Below are 19492 nucleotides of genomic sequence, written 5' to 3' on the forward strand. Positions count from 1 at the left end.
AAGGCCTTCATGCAGTGTTCAAGGAGATCACAAAGTGACCAGTATGGCTGGAGCTAAGAGTAAAGAGAAGGGTGAGAGGTTTGAGAGCAAGCAGGAGGATCAGAACAGGTAGGGATTTGTAGATTGTGACTACTTTTACTCTGAGAAGGGAAGCTATGGGATGGCATGAGAGCGTTTGAGGAGAGGAGTGGCATGATTTGACTTACATTTTAGAAGGATTACTCTGGCTGTTGTGTTGGGAACAGAATCAGAGTTGGAAAAGCAAGGGTGAGTCCGGTGGAACAAAGGCAAAAGCAGAGAAGCCAATTTTTGCTACGGCAAAAATGTAAGGACTTAGAATGATCATAGCTTGGAGGTGACAGATGGTCACATTTTGGACGAAACTGACTGGATTTACTGATGAACCCACTAGGAGTATGAGAGAAAGAGAAGAGTCAAGTTTAACTTCCATTTTTTAGCCTAAGCAAGAAAAATGATGGAGCCACTATTTATTGAGGTGAGGAAAGTGAAGGGAAGCAGGTTTTAGGAATAAGATCAGCAGTTTAGTTTTAGACCTGCTGAGTCTATGGTGCCTAGCCAGATACCCAAGTAGAGATATCATATAAGCAGTGGGAAATGAGTCCAGATTTCAGGGAAGAGATGTGAGTTAGAGATATAAATTTTGAAGTGAGTACCATAGAGACTGTATTTAAAGCCATAAGGTTATCAATGGAGAAGGGATAGAGAGAAAGGGATTGAGGCCCGTAGATTGGCCCCTTAGAAACATTCAAGTTTAAAAGTCAGAGATATCACAAGAAAGCAGCAAAGCTGACTGAGAAGCAGCAGCCAGAGGTAGGAAAAAAGTCAAGTAGATAATAATAGATATTGTATAGACTAACCTTCTCCAATCTTGGGTCAAAAATTGTTACAGTAGTTAGAATAGTAATTATCTACTCCCAATCCCTGGCAGTTCCTGATTGTCCCTGATTTCAAGACAATTTTATTATACTGAAGCTTCCTCTGTATTAAACATCAGGGATTCAGATTAAGTTTCTATTCTCCCAGAGTACAGAACCTAGGGCTAAGGAGGCAAATGATAAACCAAGAATGCTAAAAAGAATGTTACCTTTCTTAGGAGAAAGCTATTACCTCTTCCGTAGATAGGAGACAGTCAAGCCACATTTCACAAGGAGATGTGGCAGGTTTGGAGGGCTGATAAATCCCTGTTTAAGGAAATATTTGTGACTTCAAGAAAGATAGTTAGCTGATAGCCTCTAGCTATTAGATTGTTCAGGATCTGCCTCAGGTTTTGAACTAGTCATGCTCGTCTCAAGGTGGTTCCCAGCTAGTGACTGGGAATAAAAGGTCTACCCATCCAGTCAACACAGGACTCCTCTAATAGGAAATCTTGGCTGCAGAGTTCCCTGCTTAGCTGGCAGAGACTTGTTAGGTCCGCATCATGGTCTGCCCCCATCCCTCTGCCCAACTCTAATGCCTCCTCTTTTCTTTTCACATATGTTATTCCCCCAATCAACTCTCCGTACGTCTAATTCCCTCTCAGGGTCTGCTTCCTGAAGAATCCAACCTGTAATGCAAGATATTGGAGCTGAGCCTTGAAGGACTCCTGAAGTTAGGAAAGAGTAGAGAAGAACAGGCCCCGAGGCTTAGAAGTATCCTATGCTTACTTCAGGGTCTAGACTACGAAAATTTCACCTAGGCCTTTATTTCTTCCCTTCACTGCCTCCATGTTTGCCCCTCACCACCAGGACTTTAGGCTTTAACTTCTCTGGGTTACCTTTTCATGGTAGTAATCTCAATAGCACAGGGTCCTAGAATATTAGAAGTGAAAAAGATCTCAAGAACCATTTTCTCTTTTTAAAATTATCCCAATGATATGCAAATACACTTTCATTATAAATAAACTGTGAATATAACAGATATAATTAATATGTCATAACATTCACCTTTTAAAATAATTTGTTTTTTAAAGTACATTTACAGAGATGCATGACCACCACTATCTACTTTTAGAACAACTTAATCACCCAGAAAAGAAAACTCACGGCCATTAGTTATTCCCAGTATGCCCTTTCTTCCCATAGTCGTTGGAATCAGAATCTACTTCTCGCTCTATCAATTCGCCTTTTCTAGACATGTCATATAAATGGAATGAAACTATATGTGGTCTTCTGTGACTGGCTTCTCTTGGGACAGTGCTTGAAAGTTCATCTGTGTTCTAGCAAGTGTTAGCAGTTCATTACTGTACATTGCCAAATAATATTCCATTGTATGCGTATACTACATTTGCTTTATGTACTCATCAGCTGATGAACATTTAGCTTATACCTATTTTTGGCTATTATGAATAATGCTGTTATAAACATTCCTGTATATGATTTTATGTGGACACATGTTTCCCTTTGTCTCAGGTAGATACCTAGAAGTGGAACTGGTGGGTCAATATGGCAACTCTGCATTTAGCATTTTCAGAAACTGCCACACTGTTTTCAAAAGTGACTACACCATTTTACGTTTCCACCAGTACTGCATAAGGGTTCCGATTTCTCCACATGCTTGTCGACACTTACTATCAGCTATCTTTTTCATTTCAGCCATTCTAGTGGGTGTGAGATGGTATCTCATTGTGATTTTGATTTGCAATTTTCCCGTGACTCGTGATGTTTAGCATGGTTTTCAGGTGCTTATTAGACACTCATCTTCTTCAGAGAAATGTTTATTCAAATCTTTTGCCCATTTAAAAAATTGGGGTATTTGCCTTTTTAAGTGTTCTTCATATGTTCTGGGTGCAAGTTCCTTAACAATTACATGATTTGCAAAAACTTCTTGTTATATGCATGTCTTTTCACTTTCTTAATGGGATCATTTGAAGCCCAAAACTACTTAATTGGATGAAGTCTCATCTACCTATTTTTCCTTTTGTTGCTTGTGCTTATGGTGTCGTATCTAAGAAACCAGTCCCCAAAGTGAGGTCATGAAGATTTACTCAAGTTTTCTTCTAAGAGTGTTATAACTCTGCATTTAATTCTATGACTTGAGTTAATTTTTGTACACAGTATGAAGTAGTAGCTCAAGTTCATTCTTTTGCATGTGGATATCTAGTTATCCCAGAACTATTTGTAAAAAAGGCTACTCTTACCACAAAAATAATCTTGGCACCTGTGGTGATTATCACCTTACCATACCCTCAACTGTACTCTATTTACATAGTTTACATATGATGATCTTTATGTCAGTATCACATTGTTTTGATTAAAATACTATATAACAAGTTTTAGAATCAAGACATGTGAATTCTCCAGCTTTGTTCTCTTTCAAGATTGTTTTGGCTACTGGAGGTGCTTTGGATTTCCATATGAATTTTAGGATCAGTTTGCCAATTTCTCCAAAAAATACATCTGGGATTTTGATACGGATTACAGTGAATATAAAAGATAATTAAATGGACATCTCATTCTCCAGATTTTCCTTTTCAGTTTTTGGCTAGCCTATGATTTTCCTGTTAAATTTTTGGTTAGCGTGTTGTTTTCTCCAACTGGTAATGCTGCCTTAGGCAGCTGTGATGTTTAATAATTCCTACTATTTCAACATACACTTGTAGATCAATTTGGTAGCACTACCATATTAACAACATAAGATTTATGAAATATAAAGTTATTTATCTACATATCTAAAACATTATCTTTTATATTTACCTACATAGCTACCTTTATTGGAACTCTTTTCCTTTGTGTGAATTTGAATTGATGTCTAGTGTCCTTTCATTTCAGCCTGAAGGACTTCCTTTATTGTGCCTTATAGGGCAGGTTTACTAGCATTGAATATGCTCAGTTTCTGTTTATCTTTAATTGTTTGAATTTCTCTTTCCTTTCTGAAGAAGAGTTTTATTGGATACATAATAGAATTCTAGACTGACCAGCTTTTCATTACTTTAAATATGTCATCCTATGCTTTCAGGCCTCTCTGGTTTTTGATGAGAAGTCAGCTGTCAGTCTTACTGAGGAACTCTTGTATATCACAAATTGTTTTTCTCTTGCTGCTTTCAAGTCACTCTTTGTTGTTAGCTTTTGACAGTCTGACTATGATGTGTTCACGTGTAGATCTCTTTGAGTTTATCCTGCGTGGAGTTAATTGAGCTTCTTTGAGGTATATACTCATGCTTTTCCAAAAATTGTGAAATATTTCAGCCAGCATTTCTTCAAATATTCCATCTGCCCCTCTCCTTTTCTTTCCTTCTGAGGCTCTCACTATCTGTATGTTAGGCTCTCTTCATTTTTCTTCATTCTTTGTCTTTTTGTTCCTGTAACTGGATAATTTCAATTGACATATATTCCAAGTTCTGATTCTTTGTCAGCTCTAATCTGTTGTTGAGACCCTGTAATAACTTTTACAATTTCAGTTGCTGTATTTTTCAACTTCAGAATATCTATTTAATTCTCTTTTTATAAAGTCCCTATCTTTTTACTGATATTCTCTATTTGATGAGACACTATTCTCATTCACTCCTTCCGTTCTTTAGACAAGGTTTCTTGTAGTCCTTTGACATATTTATAGTAGCTGACTTAAGAGTCTTTTAAGTCCAATGTCCAGGCTTCCTCTGAGAGAGTCTGTATTGACTGCCTTTTCCCCTTTGTGTGGGCCATACTTTCCTTTTTTTCATGCCCTATTTTTATTGAAAACCGGACACTTTAATAGTGAGATTCCATCTCAAAACATATATATAATGTGGTAACTCTGGGAATCAGATCCCATTCCACCGTCTGAACTTGTTTTTCTTGCTATTCTGTGAAGTCTATATTCTTTGTTGTATGTGGTCATGGAAGTTTCTGCCTGGTTAGCTTAGTGGTCCATAAACAGGCAGATTTCCTTTCACTAAATGCCTTGAAACAATAATTCTGTTAACCTTTGCCAGGGGCTCTTTGTATGTGTTGTGACAGCAGTCAGTTTACAACTCTCAGCCTTCATTCCTGACTCTGCAGAGCCTGAAATTCACTCAGAGTTGAAAGAGATTATCCCCTTCTCTAGTCTTCCCTGGATGTGTGCACAATAATGTACATATGCGTGGTCTTTTAGAATCCCAGGAATATGTTGGAACTTTTCAAAGCCCCTTATGGACATCTCATTCCCCAGATTTCCCTTTTCAGTTTTTGGCTAGCCTCTGATTTTCCTGTTAAATTTTTGGCTAGCATGTTGTTTTCTCCAACTGGTAATGCTGCCTTCGACAGCTGTGATGTTTAATAATTCCAACTATTTCAACATACGCTTAAGGATAGGGTTTCCAAGCAGGCTCTGAATAAGGTCAACTAGAGACAAGCACTATTAGTGGACTCTGGGGAGTTGCTGGACACGTCAAATGGTGACAATTCACTGGGAATAGAATTTTTAGGGTACTCCAGATACATTGTGCCTCCTGCTCCTGCTGTAGTTATAAGGTTACTAGTTTTCAAAGCTAGAGTTTGAAAAGAGGGTGGTGTAGAGTTGAAAAGAGGGTGATGGGAATAAGGAAAGCTAATATGCCATAAAACTCACTGTCCCCTTACTAAGATTCAGCCACTATTCCTTTGGTTAACTTCCAGAATTCTGAAAAAGTTGATTTTGATAATTTTTGTCACTGTTCTTAACGATTTTATGGAGGAACAGATTTTCAGGGGTCCTTGCCATTCTACTCCACAAGTGCTTCTCTCTGCTGACTTGCTTTCTGAACCTGCCTTGATCTTGGAAATCTGTCATACATCCTTTTTTTAAGAGCTGTGAAGAAAAAATTTTTGTAGCATTCGAGTAGTCATTTAGGTTTCTTCCAATGTTTTGCCATTCCAGACAAAACATCAATTAATATTTTAGAAAGGTACATCTTTAGGCACAAACAGCTGGCTATTTCTATAAGGTAGAATTATGTAAGTGGAACTGCTATGTAAAACTAAATGCACATTTTAAATTTAGATAAATAATTCCAAATTGCCTTCTCTTAAGATTTTAACAATTTATAAGTCTGTCACAATTTCTGAAGCCCTATTGTCTTTGTAGATACTGGATATATTATATTTTATGTATGTGTGAGTGTATGCACATGTGTTTATATGTAAATGTAACATGACATTATATCTTTATCTAATCATCTATTTATGTGGTTAATTAGATAGAGGAGGATTTCACTATTTTAAAGTTTTCTGATAACTAGAGATGCTGAGTATCTTTTAACATATTTACAGCCCATTTTAATGTCCTTTGAGAACTCTCTACTCATTTTACTTTTCAAAACTGATTCAGGAAAGTTTTTTCTAAATTATGGAAATTAATCCTTTCTGTCTATGTCTACGTTTTCTTTTATGTCTTTCATTTCTACGTTCTTGCTTAGGAAGGCATTTATTACCCTAAGATAATATATTGGAATGTAATTTAGGTATTTATTATAAATCTAGGTTCTTCCTTTGTTCTTTTCATAAATTTCTACTTTTTACCATGAGTTTTTCCTTTCATGAATTTCCTCCTTGCTCTTTGGAACTCCTTAAGCCAGTGGCTTTTATTGCCTTGGAGGTGATGGAAAATAATAGCTAAACAAAAGGACGGCTTAGTTTTGAATTTGAATTACTTTTAAAAGGCCATAGAACAAAAGGCAAAATCAAGAAGCCAAGGCATTTTGATTCTCAAGGCTTTTTGGCAAAATGAAAAAAAATCCATCTTTTTATAAGCTTATGTAACTGAATTTATTCATCCCTTCAAAGTCTGGATTATTCACTTATAACCTCTAGGGCTAGTGACTTTTTAAAGGAACTGCTGTAATAACTTTTGGGATTTTTTTCTTTTTGTTCCCTTCTAAAGGATTTCTACTTCTTCTTGGGTCAATTTTCTTCTTGGGATAATTCGTATCTTCCTTTAAAAAACCATACGGGAGGCAGAATAATACCTAAGCCTTTAATTCCTAGGTTCTATGAATTTGTTGCCTTACATGGCAGAAGAGACTTTGCAGGTATGATTAAGGTTAAGGATGCTGAGATGGAGAGAGTATCTTGGATTATCATAGTGGGCCAGTCTAATCCTATGAGTTCTTAAAGTAAAAGAGGAAGGCAGAAGAATGAGTTACACAGCTCAGACTCAAGAAGAAAAAGGAGAGAGTTCAAACATGAGAAGGGCTTGGCCTGGTGTTGCTGGCCTTAAGGATGGAGAAATGGGGCCATAAGCAAAGGAATATGTTATCCTCCAGAAGCTAAGAATGTTGACACACATAGGGAAATGAAGACTTTGATCTTATGGTCAAAGGAAGTGAATTCTGTCACCATAGCAAATAAACAAGGAAACAGATTCTTCCCAGAGCCTCCTGACACCTTGATTTTAGCCTAGCGAAACCTGGGTCAGACTTTTGACCTAGAGAACTGTTAAACAATAAATTTGCATTGTTTACATTACTAAGTTTGTGGTAATTTTTACATCAGCAAGAGAAAACTTTGTCTACATTTTTAACTTAGAAAGTTGTATATAGTAGTCTTTTACAACAACTTATCCTTCTTCTGTGTCTTCAGTTATTTCACAATTCTTATTTTAAATATATTAGTGTTTTTCTCTCATTTATTTTTGATCAGACTTACTAAATGTTGGATTACTTCAGTTTTTAAAGAATTACCTTTTGATTCCACTCATGTAATCTGTTTTATTATGTGCTGTTCATCTTTTCTTTCATCCTTATTCATCCCTTTACTTAATTTAGTTGTATTTTGATGTTTGCTTTCTATCTTCTTGAATTGTATGTTTAGATATTTTACAAGAAACAAGTCTTTCTTGTTCTCTAATAACTGCATTTCTTCTGAGTTGCCTTTTATCTTTCTGGGTTTTGGTATTTGGTGCTATCAGTATCATGAACTTCTACATTTGTCATTTTTAAACATTTCCTTATTAATTCAAGAGTTCTTTAGAAGAATGATTTTACCTTTACAAGTGATGTGTGTGTATGCAAAATAAATATTTAGGAGTGGGGAGGGTAGCTGGTCTGTTGCTAGACCTAAATTCTTACATGTCCCCAGACGTCTATTCTTTCTTCCCATTGGAAGCTTGGCTGAGAAGAAGATTCTAGCTCAAAACAACTTCTCCTCAGAACTTTGAAAACAAACTCAAATGTCTTCTGGCCTTTGGTTTTTCTGATGTTTATCTGATGATTATCTTAAAAACAAATATTTTGTTTGTTCTCTCTGGAAACTTTTAGAGTTTCCTTGAAGTTCTGTAAATCCTTTATGGGGTTCCGAGGGTGTGTCATTTTTACTTTCATCCTGCTTTGGGATTTCTTTTCTTTTTTTTTTTTTTTTTTGATCTCCAGGCCAATATCTTTCTTCAGCTCTGGGAAATCTTCTTTATTACTCCTTTGATATTATACTCTACTTATGATCTCTAGACTCTCAATAGTTGACATTATAGTTTAATTTCTGAGTTAATCTAAAATTCCAGGTACAGCATTAAATTTTTTATATTCCTAGAAAAAGTTAGAATTTTGGGGACCATCATAACTTCCTTCATTTTCTTCCAAAATGAAAAAAAATATTGCGAGTAGTTATATCTATTAAATCTTACAATATTTAGTTGCCTTGAATATTTTCTGAAGGGGGGAAGGCATTATATATCCAATCTAATTATATAAAATTTTCATATAAAATTCTATCAAAATCTGTTGAAAAGCTTTTCCATTCAAAAGAAATTACAATAAAAACAAATCTTCTGGCCGGGCTCGGTGGCTCACGCCTGTAATCCCAGCACTTTGGGAGGTCGAGGCGGGTGGATCACTAGGTCAAGAGATCGAGACCATCCTGGTCCACATGGTGAAACCCCGTCTCTACTAAAAATACAAAAAATTAGCTGGGCATGGTGGCGTGTGCCTGTAATCCCAGCTACTCAGGAGGCTGAGGCAGGAGAATTGCCTGAGCCCAGGAGGCGGAGGTTGCGGTGAGCCGAGATCGCGCCATTGCACTCCAGCCTGGGTAATAAGAGCGAAACTCCGTCTCAAAAAAAAAAAAACCACAAATCTTCTGAAGCTTTCCTGGTTTGTATAAATCAACTGTTTTCATGTTGAAATTATATTAAGACCCAAAACCTTTTCTTTGATTCTAGATTTTATATATATCGTAGCTGGGTACTATTCATTTCTTTTCCCCCAATCTTTCCTACATATGTATTTCCCTAGTTTGCCTGCTAACCCCACAAAAAAAAAATCAGAAAATTAGAATACACTACAGCTATGTGATAGTTGCAAAATGTCTGTTCATGCACATATCTGGACCTTTACATAGAGTATTTTAATGACATTGTGAGATGCTTATGTATGAGAATATTGAGGCTCAGATACTTTAATTTACTTGCTCAAGAACAAAGTTATGAATACAGCTAGAAATATCATAAGTTAAACCCAGATTTGTCCAAACTTATGCCCAGCTGAGTGTGGTAGCTCACGCCTATAATCCCAGCACTTTGGGAAGCCAAAAAGGGTGGATTACCTGAGGTCAGGAGTTCAAGACCAGCTTGACCAACATGGCAAAACCCCCTCTCTATTAAAATATCAAAATTAGCTGGGCATGGTGGTATGTGCCTGTAGTCCCAGCTACTCAGGAAGAACCAAGAGAATCCCTTGAACCCTTAGTCCCACCTACTTGGGAAGAAGCAGAAGAATTGCTTGAACCCTGGAGGTGGAGGCTGCAGTGAGTTGAGATTGCATCACTGCATTCCAGACTGGGTAACAGAGCGAGACTCCATCTCAAAAAAAAAAGAAAAGAAAAGAAAAACAAAACAAAAGCAAGACCATATCAATATATATAATTACATTTCTCAATCCTGCCAAATGACTCCAAGGAGTTCTTGTTTCAAAATGACAAAAAAATTTTCGAAATAGGTCTTTCTACCCAATTTTTAGGATGCATATTTTGAGAATAGTTTTTCCTAGGAACAGAAAGTACCTGATGCTTCTTATTTTCAATTACTAGTGTTCCTGCTTATATTACAATGGACAAATTTTGCTAAGGACAGGAAATGTGGTTATTACCAGTTTTGCCTGCTGGGATAAAAGCTAGCACAGTGCCTGCACATTGTGGGGCTACAATAAACGTTTGCTGATGTCCAGTCTGGAATATCTGAAAATAACTATATACACCAATGAAGCTCAAAAGAAATATAATGTGAGCCACACATGTAATGTTTAATATTTTAGTATTCACATCTAAAAAGTAAATAAAGATAAAATAAATTTTAACAATTATCAGCCTGACATGTAGATAAAAATTATTGACAAATTTTACATTCATTTTTTTTTCATAATGTCTTCAAAATGCAGTGCGTATTTCATACTTGCAACATACATTTCAAATGCTCAGTATGGCTAGGGGATACGGTATTAGACAGCAAGGGTGTAAACTAAACAACAGTCATGTTTTTCATAACATGAAGGTTATCACATTTTGTGACTATTATAAGAAAATAAGGTAATGATATGTCTGGGAGAAATCTTTAGAATATCTGCTTTAATAAGTTAGCTTATCAATTCTTTATTATATGAGAATAATTAAACATCCAGAAAGAATTTGAAGGCACTTGTTCCCTTGAGAGGCAACAACATCCAGAGGTTTCCTTTGCAGCTATTATCCTGCTTAGTAAACTTCCTTTTCAGTGACAATACTAAGATCAGCTCTTATCAAAACTTATCAGTGAATTATAAAATTTCAAATTGGTGGTAGCATTATACATCTCACATCAGAAACATATGTTTCTCCTCAATTATAAAAATTAGCTTACTAACATATTTTTGTGCCCTCTGGGAACACAAACATTCAGACCCTTAAGAAAATGGAGTCACCAGAACTTATTCCCAAAAGGATGATAGAGAGCAGTTTACCCTCCCTGCCAGCAGGTTCTACACCTGGAGATTTAACCAACGGCTCAAAAGTAACAAATGTGTATATATACACACACATGCACACACACACACAAATATATATAGTAACAGGCCCTGCGCAGTGGCTCACACCTGTAATCCCAGCACTTTGGGAGGCTGAGGCGGGCGGATCACCTGAGGTCAGGAGTTTGAGACTAGCCTGACCAGCATGGTGAAACCTTGTCTCAACTAGAAATACAAAATTAGCTGGGTGTGGTAGTGCATGCCTGTAATCCCAGTTACTTGGGAGAGAGGCAGGAGAATCACTTGAACCTGGGAGGCAAAGGTTGCTGTGAGCTGAGATAGTGTCATTGCACTCCAGCCTGGGCAATAAAAGTGGAACTCTGTCTCAAACAAACAAACAAACAAATAAAAAATTAGCTGGGTGTGGTGGCACATGGCTGTAATCCCAGCTATTCAGGAGGCATGAGAATTGCTTGAACCTGGGATACAGAGGTTGCAGTGAGCTGGGAGCACACCATTGGACTCTAGCCTGGGCGACAAAGTGAGATTCAGTCTCAAAAAAAAAAAAAAAAAAAAAAAAACCCAACTAACCAAACAATACAACAACACAAATAGTACAAATAAAAATACAGTATAACAGGATGGGTGCAGGGCCTCCCGCCTATAATTCCAGCACTTTGTGAGGCCAAGCAGGAGAATTCCCTGAGCTCAGGAGTTTGAAACCAACCTGGGCATAGTGAGACCTCATTTCTACAATAAAAATAAAAAATTAGCCAGGTATGATGGCACACACCTGTGGTCCCACCTACTCAGGTAGCTGAAGATGGAGAATCACCTGAGCCCAAGAGGTAGAGGTTGTAGTGAGTCATGACTGCACCACTGCACTCTGGTCTGGGCAACAGAGTTGGACCCTTCTCAAAAACAACAACAACAACAAACCCAGTATAACATAGCATTTACATTGTATTCGGTATTATTAAGTAAGCTAGAGAAAAAGTATAGAGAAGAATGTGCATAGGTTATATGAAAATACTATACCATTTTATATAAGAAACTTGAGCATCTGTGAGTTTTGGTATCCACAGAGGTCCTGGAACCAATCCCCCACAGATACTGAGGGAAAACTGTATTTCCTCTGGAGATACGTAGGAAAAGCCCAGGTACCTGGAGTAGTCTTGCCTCAAGACAAAAGGAAGGAAGCACCATCAGACTTCTCTGCCTTTTTCATGTCTAGTATGCACAGACTCTGATCACATTTGTATGGCACACTGGGGTAAATGGATGAGGGCTCATCCAGGCTTCCCCTGGAGAGCTCCTGAGCTGAGGGGTCAGTATTCTCAGCAAGCTTATAACCCATAAGTTACACAGTGGTTCCAAAGCTCTCTGTAAACTGCTTTCTGTTTTTGACAAAGGGAGGAACAGCATGAAACATTATTATTGCACTAAAATTTAAAGCCTATTCTTAGAGGCACATTCTTAAATATGCTGCTGTGGGGCCCTGCCCAATTCCCTCTTCAGGTCCAAGGCACTTATTTACCCCAGCTGCTGGAAACACTGGCTGTTGATGGCTCTCATGAGCTCTTCTCTGGAAACTGCCCAAAGCTAAAGAGAGTTTCCTTGCCCAAGGTCATGCCCTTTCCCTGGGAATTAACTCCAATCCAGTTACTGGTTTGAGCTGACAAATAAAAGCTGGCCCCCTTGCCTCAAGGTGGACAATGCAAGAGGACTACACTAGCCCCAGAGCATTCCAGCAGCACCTGCAAAGCGGTTTAGCTCTCCCTCTGCCCAGTGTTGCTTCTTTCACTCACTAGGTATTGGGATGCTGCTCAATGAATGTCTTAACCATGAATCTCTGTCTCACAGTTTGGTTCTCAGAATTTCTGACCCATGACATTTATTTAAAATTATTTTAGATTTTAAGGGATTCTTAAATACATTAAATATAGGCTCATTCTTAAGCCATCTCAGGTGTGCATGTATTAATGCATGTATGTAGTCTTTCATTCATGACCAAACATCAGGGAACAAGCCCTATGCAGACTGATCTTATGAAATACCTACAGAATGCTCTGTCTAGCACTGGGGATGGGAGGATGAACAGAACAGAAACTCTTAAGAAACTCCCAAAATAGCCATACAGGAAAACACAGAGTTGTATGCACACTAACCTACAACCCTAGGTAACAAAAGTGAACACTGAAGTATAAACAACAGCACCTTGTGTGCACAAAAGGGGGAGTGTCCAATCTTATCTCAGACGATTAAAGTGTAAGCTAGATCTTCAAACCCCAAGAGGAGGAGGAGGTGGTGGTGGCTCAGGGAGGGTCCTTTCTAGTGGAGAACACAGTATTTTCAAAGGCATTGTACAAGGAACATCTAGCTTAATCAGGGTCTGATTAAAACCTTTGGTGCTCCTTGCCATCAATATGCAATTGAAAATGATACCAGTATCAAAGGAAAAGAAAAATTAAGTTCAACAGAATGCTTTCTAAAAAACTGATTTCAATGTTTTTTGGGGGAGGATCAAATATTAAATTTTTTCTGAAGTTGAAGGTACCCCATATACACCACAGAATTCTATACAACCATAAAAAAGAACATCATGTCCTTTGTAGAAACATGGATGGAGCTGGTGGCCATTATCTTTAGCAAACTAACACAGGAACAGAAAACCAAATACCGCATGTTCTCATGTATAAGTAGGAGATAATGATGAGAACTCACGGACACAAAGAGGAGAACAACAGACACTGGGGCTTACCTGAAGGTGGAGGGTGGGAGGAGGGAGAGGATCAGAAAAAATAACTATTGGGTACTAGGTTTAGAACTGGGTGATGAAATAATCTGTACAGCAAACCCACATGACACAAGTTTACCTATATAACAAGCCTGCACATGTACCACTGAACCTAACATTTAAGTTTCTTTTAAAAAAACAAAGTTGCTGGTACCCCAAACATGAGCTTAGTTTCCCTCTTGGTCACCCAGTCCAGTCCTAGGGAGTGGAGGACAGTGAGAAGATGAGGCCAAATCAAGGGTCTGCCACATCAAAAAGAGCTCCTTATACTCATATTGAGGGGTCTGACCTTTATCTTGTAGGTGTATGATGGCAATTACTACAGATTTTAAGCCAGAAAATTGAGCAAGGATTATAAGGACTTGGTTGAGTGAGCCATCTGTTGCATTGGTCTAGGCAAGAGATTATGGGCTTAAACTGAGGTTGTGGGGGTAGATTTGAGAGATGTTTACAGGGTAGAATTCCCCAAGCCAATACGAGTCAGACTTAGGACTGAGTCTGAACTCAGTTGATACCTAGTCGTGTGGCCTTGAACAAGTCACTGACCCTCCACTGGCCATAGTTCTCATTGACAAGTGGCTGTGTGCCCTAAATGATAATGTAAAAGGTTTAGTGTGGCACCTAGCATAGGCTCTCTGTAGACATAAACCATGTCTACTGGAAGACATAGAGATGGCTTCCAAATCCAGAGCACACATAGTTTAATAAGCAGTACTCTGGGTTGTGGATTCACAGGTCCTCTCTTGATTATTCTGCTGAAACTTCTCCTGGCAGGATACTGGCTGCACTTCTCAATGATTTCCCACAGATTTCAGTTAACTTGCACTAGGTACAGGACCATCATATATGTTTCACTTAAGGCTGCCTGGCTGAGCCACTGAAATCCAGGCCACAGTCTGCTTATTAAGTCTTGTGCCCTGGTGTGAGTGGTGTGAGCTACATCTGCACAGAAGCAGTTATCTTTTTTTTTTTTGTAAGTTGTACAGAGTTACTGTTCGGATAAGACACAGCTGTGTCTAGCTACTATCTTATGTCCTTCCTTCATTCTCTTTCCCTCTCTGGAGCACTCAGTTAAAGTATTGTGCCCTGTGTGTTCTGTGGCAATGGAGATAACTTGTCAAGAGCCTAAAATGACTGAATGGGCTTCTTAGGCGTCAGTGGGGATTCCTGACTCCAAAATGGCTGGGAGAGAAGGAAAAAGGAAGGAAAAATAATGCTTATTAAGCACCTACCATGTCCCATGAATAATATTTTAGTGCATTTTCTTAGTAAACTCAATGGGAAATAAGAAAAGGGGGTGGGCATGTTCCTAAATAGACAGGCAGAACCCCAGTATACCTGAGGCCAGCGGAGGAAGGTGGACACTGGACACCCAAAGGCAAAATGTTCAGGAGGCCAGGAGGTCTCCAGGGGGCCTTGCTGGAAAGTTATAGCTTAGAAGAGCAGGAAGGGAAAAGCCTGGGAACCCCTGTGCTGTGTCCACAGAAAGGGCGTAACCTTGACTTTATATAGTGACCAAAACAAAGAGTCATCTGGGCCCTATATAGTAACAGTTTGTTTCCTTGCACACTTGAGTGACAGACAGCAAGAAGGCGAATGTCTAATAATTAAAGACATGCATCTTGCTGCCACAAAAGTGAATGGAAGCAGGTTGTACTTGAAGCCCCTGAAATAGATATTCTGTAGCCTAACCACAAAAGTCAAACACTCTTGGATTGGGTACCTGCATGCAGACATGTGCTTTTAGAATATCGCAAGTAATAAGAAAAGAAAGATGTATGGAATGAGCTCCTTCATTATTTGATTCTGAAAGAGAGGTATAATGGTGCCATCATCACCACTACCCGGGCAGGTAGCACTACGGTGCCCTCACTATGCAACAGGTGCTGTGATGATGTCCAGCAACAACCCTTGAAGTAGCTGCTCTTATTCTCTCTTTACAAGTAAGAGGTTAAGTAACTTCCCCAGGTCATCCAGCAAGCCAGTGATGGAGCCTGAAATCAAACGCAGGCTTGACTCCGGAGCCCATGCTAGGCAAAGCTGTATCGCCCTCCCCCTCTCATAAGGGTTGTGCCAAGTGGGCTGATGTAAATGTGACCTAAAATTAGATTAAAGCAAAATGGAATGAGGCCTTTTGAAAGTAAAGGGCAAATTCTGATCTTGTTTTCAGTCCAAAAACAACTCATTTATCCAATGTCTTTTGGAATAGATGTTCCACAAAAATGCATTTTCTAGCTAACCAACGCTTCCCCAAATTCATTTTACATCTATTTCTCTGCCTTAAAGTGACTATACTGACCATAATGGAACTACTTGTTGTGTTTCAGGTCTATCACATCTCAACAAAAGAGCAGCCAATCAATGTAGTGCCAACTATGAGGACCATTTTTTTGATATTTTTCTTCCCTCACTCTTGTGAGTGGAAACTGTCTGTTTTTCTTGTCATTACTCTGTCCTACTCTGGTTGACTTAATATCCCTCTCCTTGTTCTACCAACTTGCTGCTTTTCATTGACACTGGGACATTTTTGTTGGTGCTTTCTCCTTGATGGTCCAGAAAGAGTCACCTCTAAATAAGTGAGCTCTTACCACATTAATGTGACTCCCACATTATACCTCCATTTAATATGTATTTATTTTCTCCTGGAAGGAAGCACAAGAAACCTAACAATGGTTTACCCTTGGGGAAATGGGCTGGCAAAAAGGTGGGAGGAGAAAATGGAGGGCACGCCCCCTTTCTTCACATACTTTTAATTAATTGGAATCATCTAATGTAATATATTTTAGTTTTATCTTAAGAATATCAACAGTGGTTACCTGGAAAGGAAGATTCTTTTTTACCTGTTTATATTTAAAACAATTTGATGTTATAAAGATATCTGTGTGTATGTGTGTGCATATTTACATCCATAACAAATAAATATATACAAATATAAATTTTAAAGATGCCTATGGAAATTATATAAGAAATCTGAATTTCTTTCCTAATGGTCCATTGTATGTTAATACCTAAATCTAGTCATCCTTCAGCATCCATGGGAGACTGGTTTCAGGACTGCTGTGCATACCAAAATCAAAATCTGAGGATGCTATAGTCTCTTTTTTTTTTGAGACGGAGTTTCACTCTTGTTACCCAGGCTGGAGTGCAATGGCGCAATCTCGGCTCACCGCAACCTCCACCCCCTGGGTTCAGGCAATTCTCCTGCCTCAGCCTCCTGAGTAGCTGGGATTACAGGCACACCCCACCGTGCCCAGCTAATTTTTTGTCGTTTTTAGTAGAGACGGGGTTTCACCATGTTGACCAGGATGGTCTCCATCTGCCGACCTCGTGATCCACCCGCCAGTAGTATTTTCAAATAACCTGTGCATATCCTCCCTTATACTTTAAGTCATCTCTGGATTATTTATAATACCTAGTACAATGTAAATGCTATGTAAATGGTGGTTATACTATACTGTGTAGGGAATTATAAGAAAATGTCTGTACATGTTCAGTAGAGACTCATTTCTTTTTTCTAAATATTTTTGACCTGTAGTTGGTTGAATCCAGAGATGAGAAGCCCATGAATACAGAGGGCTGACTGTACTTCTGTTGTTATAAATTCTGGATTCTCTTTAAAAATACCATGTGTCTTGTGTGTGTACTGGTGTTTAAAGCTTTTTGATTTGTGAATAAATTTCTAAGTATCTCTTGACAAAGGTTTCTGGGGGTAAATATGTAATGTGTAAAACTGATTTTGAAGAATCTTACTGAGTCAAGTCGTTGAAAAACAAAGCTGCTGTGGCTGTATTTCTGTGTGATTGCAGCCTACACTGTAAGATACAAAATGCAACTTTTGAATAATTCTCTAAAAATTACCTATCTAAATCGTGGAATCTCACTTTACATTCAGGTTGTTTCTCAAAAATAAAAGCCCATGTAACTGCTGTGTTAAAAGTGAACATAAAATCTCATTTAAAAAAAGACTGTAATCAAAGAATCATCAAAAGTATTGATACTTACTTTAATTCTTGAAATTTACTTCATTGCTTTGAAAAAGACACATGGAAAGTCGAAATAGTTGAATTCCTTGGCACTGATTATATTAAGCATACACAGAACTTTTTTTTTGCTGCTACCACTATTTTGGTTTACTTCTACTTTCCCTTGCTTCTTGGCACTCTTCAGGAAGTATGTTGAGGAAGACAAAAAGTGACTTCCCCAAATCAGGTAGGTGTACTCTCATTGCTTATCACTGTCAAAATCATCCCCACAGACTAAAAGCTGTTTGTGATTCACATCTATTAAAGTAGCAGGAACTTTCCTTATCAGACTGATAAAAATCTCTGTTAGAGTATGGGAGGCAGATGCGATTCTGAATAGGGTATCTAGTAAAAGAGCTGGTTCCCGACTATGTAGGCTTAACTGGGTCATCTAAAGTAAAGGTAATGCCCAAACAACCAGATAAAGCTGTAGGGAAAGCCAAGGGACCAATGAAAACAGAGCTTAATACACAGCAGGCACTCAATAAATACCTGTTGAATAAATGAATGAGATAATTCTACTCATAAAACACAAGGTATTTGGACAAAACAATATAACCTCCCTCTTCAAAGTTCTATTTAAACAGTTACATTGCTCTGGTATCTCTGGTCTATAGGAAAAAAATGGATTCAGCAATAGCATAGAAGCAGAAGTCAGAATATCTAAGCAAGCCAACCTCAGCTTTTCCTTCTATAGGTATAAATTGGGCTCCATATCCCATGTCTTGCAAAGAAGCCAAAGATCTACTCTGTAGCAATTAACATTGGGACAACAAAACACATGTTGAAAACTGTCTGTGGGGCTCAGTTTAATTTTAGGAAACAAATTTAAGTCTTGTAAATTCTCACCATATAAGATGATCACATTAATATTCATCTAAGTGCAAAGCTAAAGATAAATCCTGTAGACATAATCTGCCTTTACTCTTGTCCATACTTTTATACTCCTTTATTATGTAAATCATTTAACAGACAGCAAGAGCGAACAGCTCTTCATGGAATCCTTGAGCTAGAAAAGCTCTTAAAGTTCATCTGTTTCAATTACCAGAATACTGCCAGAAACTATACCTGTGAGACACAGAACTATATATAGAAATGAAAGCTTACTCCTCTATTGCCACAATATGGTGGTTTTTTGTCTTTTAAGTTAACCCAATACATCAATCTCTTAATCACAACCCATTCTTTTCTGTTCTCTATAAAAAAGTTTGGATAATATGAGGCCATATCATTATTAAAACAGTATTTTAATATTCCTAGAATGACCATATTATGTGGATATTTTAAATTAAGAGAAACATGATGTGGATTTTAATTAATACTGCTATCATTTTAGTCTGAATTGGAGTAGAAGTTTTTTTTTTTTTTTTTTTTTTAGATGGAGTTTCGCTCTTGTGACCCAGGCTGGAGTGCAATGGCGCGATCTCGGCTCACCGCAACCTCCGCCTCCTGGGTTCAGGCAATTCTCCTGCCTCAGCCTCCTGAGTAGCTGGGATTACAGGCACGCACCACCATGCCCAGCTAATTTTTTGTATTTTTAGTAGAGACGGGGTTTCACCATGTGGACCAGGATGGTCTCGATCTCTTGACCTCGTGATCCACCCGCCTCGGCCTCCCAAAGTGCTGGGATTACAGGCTTGAGCCACCCCACCCGGTCGAGAAGATTCTTAAAGTTACTCTAGGCTTCCATTTAACACAGGAATCCTCTCTATGGCGTATTACATCTAAAAGACTGCATAATAAAAGATGAATGTAGCCTCTTAATATTTATATGTTTTAAAATTGCACAGGAGGTGGATAACTTTTGTATTT

General features: G+C 38.2%; 1 protein-coding gene across 50 annotated transcripts in view; it reads right to left on the minus strand.

Moving 5' to 3' along the window:
* TBC1D5 (TBC1 domain family member 5) overlaps positions 1–19492 on the minus strand; it is a 562606-nt gene that overhangs the window by 52370 nt on the left and 490744 nt on the right. The window lies entirely within an intron of this gene.

The sequence above is a fragment of the Callithrix jacchus genome, chromosome 17, assembly GCF_049354715.1.
Source record: "Callithrix jacchus isolate 240 chromosome 17, calJac240_pri, whole genome shotgun sequence".
Lineage (NCBI taxonomy): Eukaryota > Metazoa > Chordata > Mammalia > Primates > Cebidae > Callithrix > Callithrix jacchus.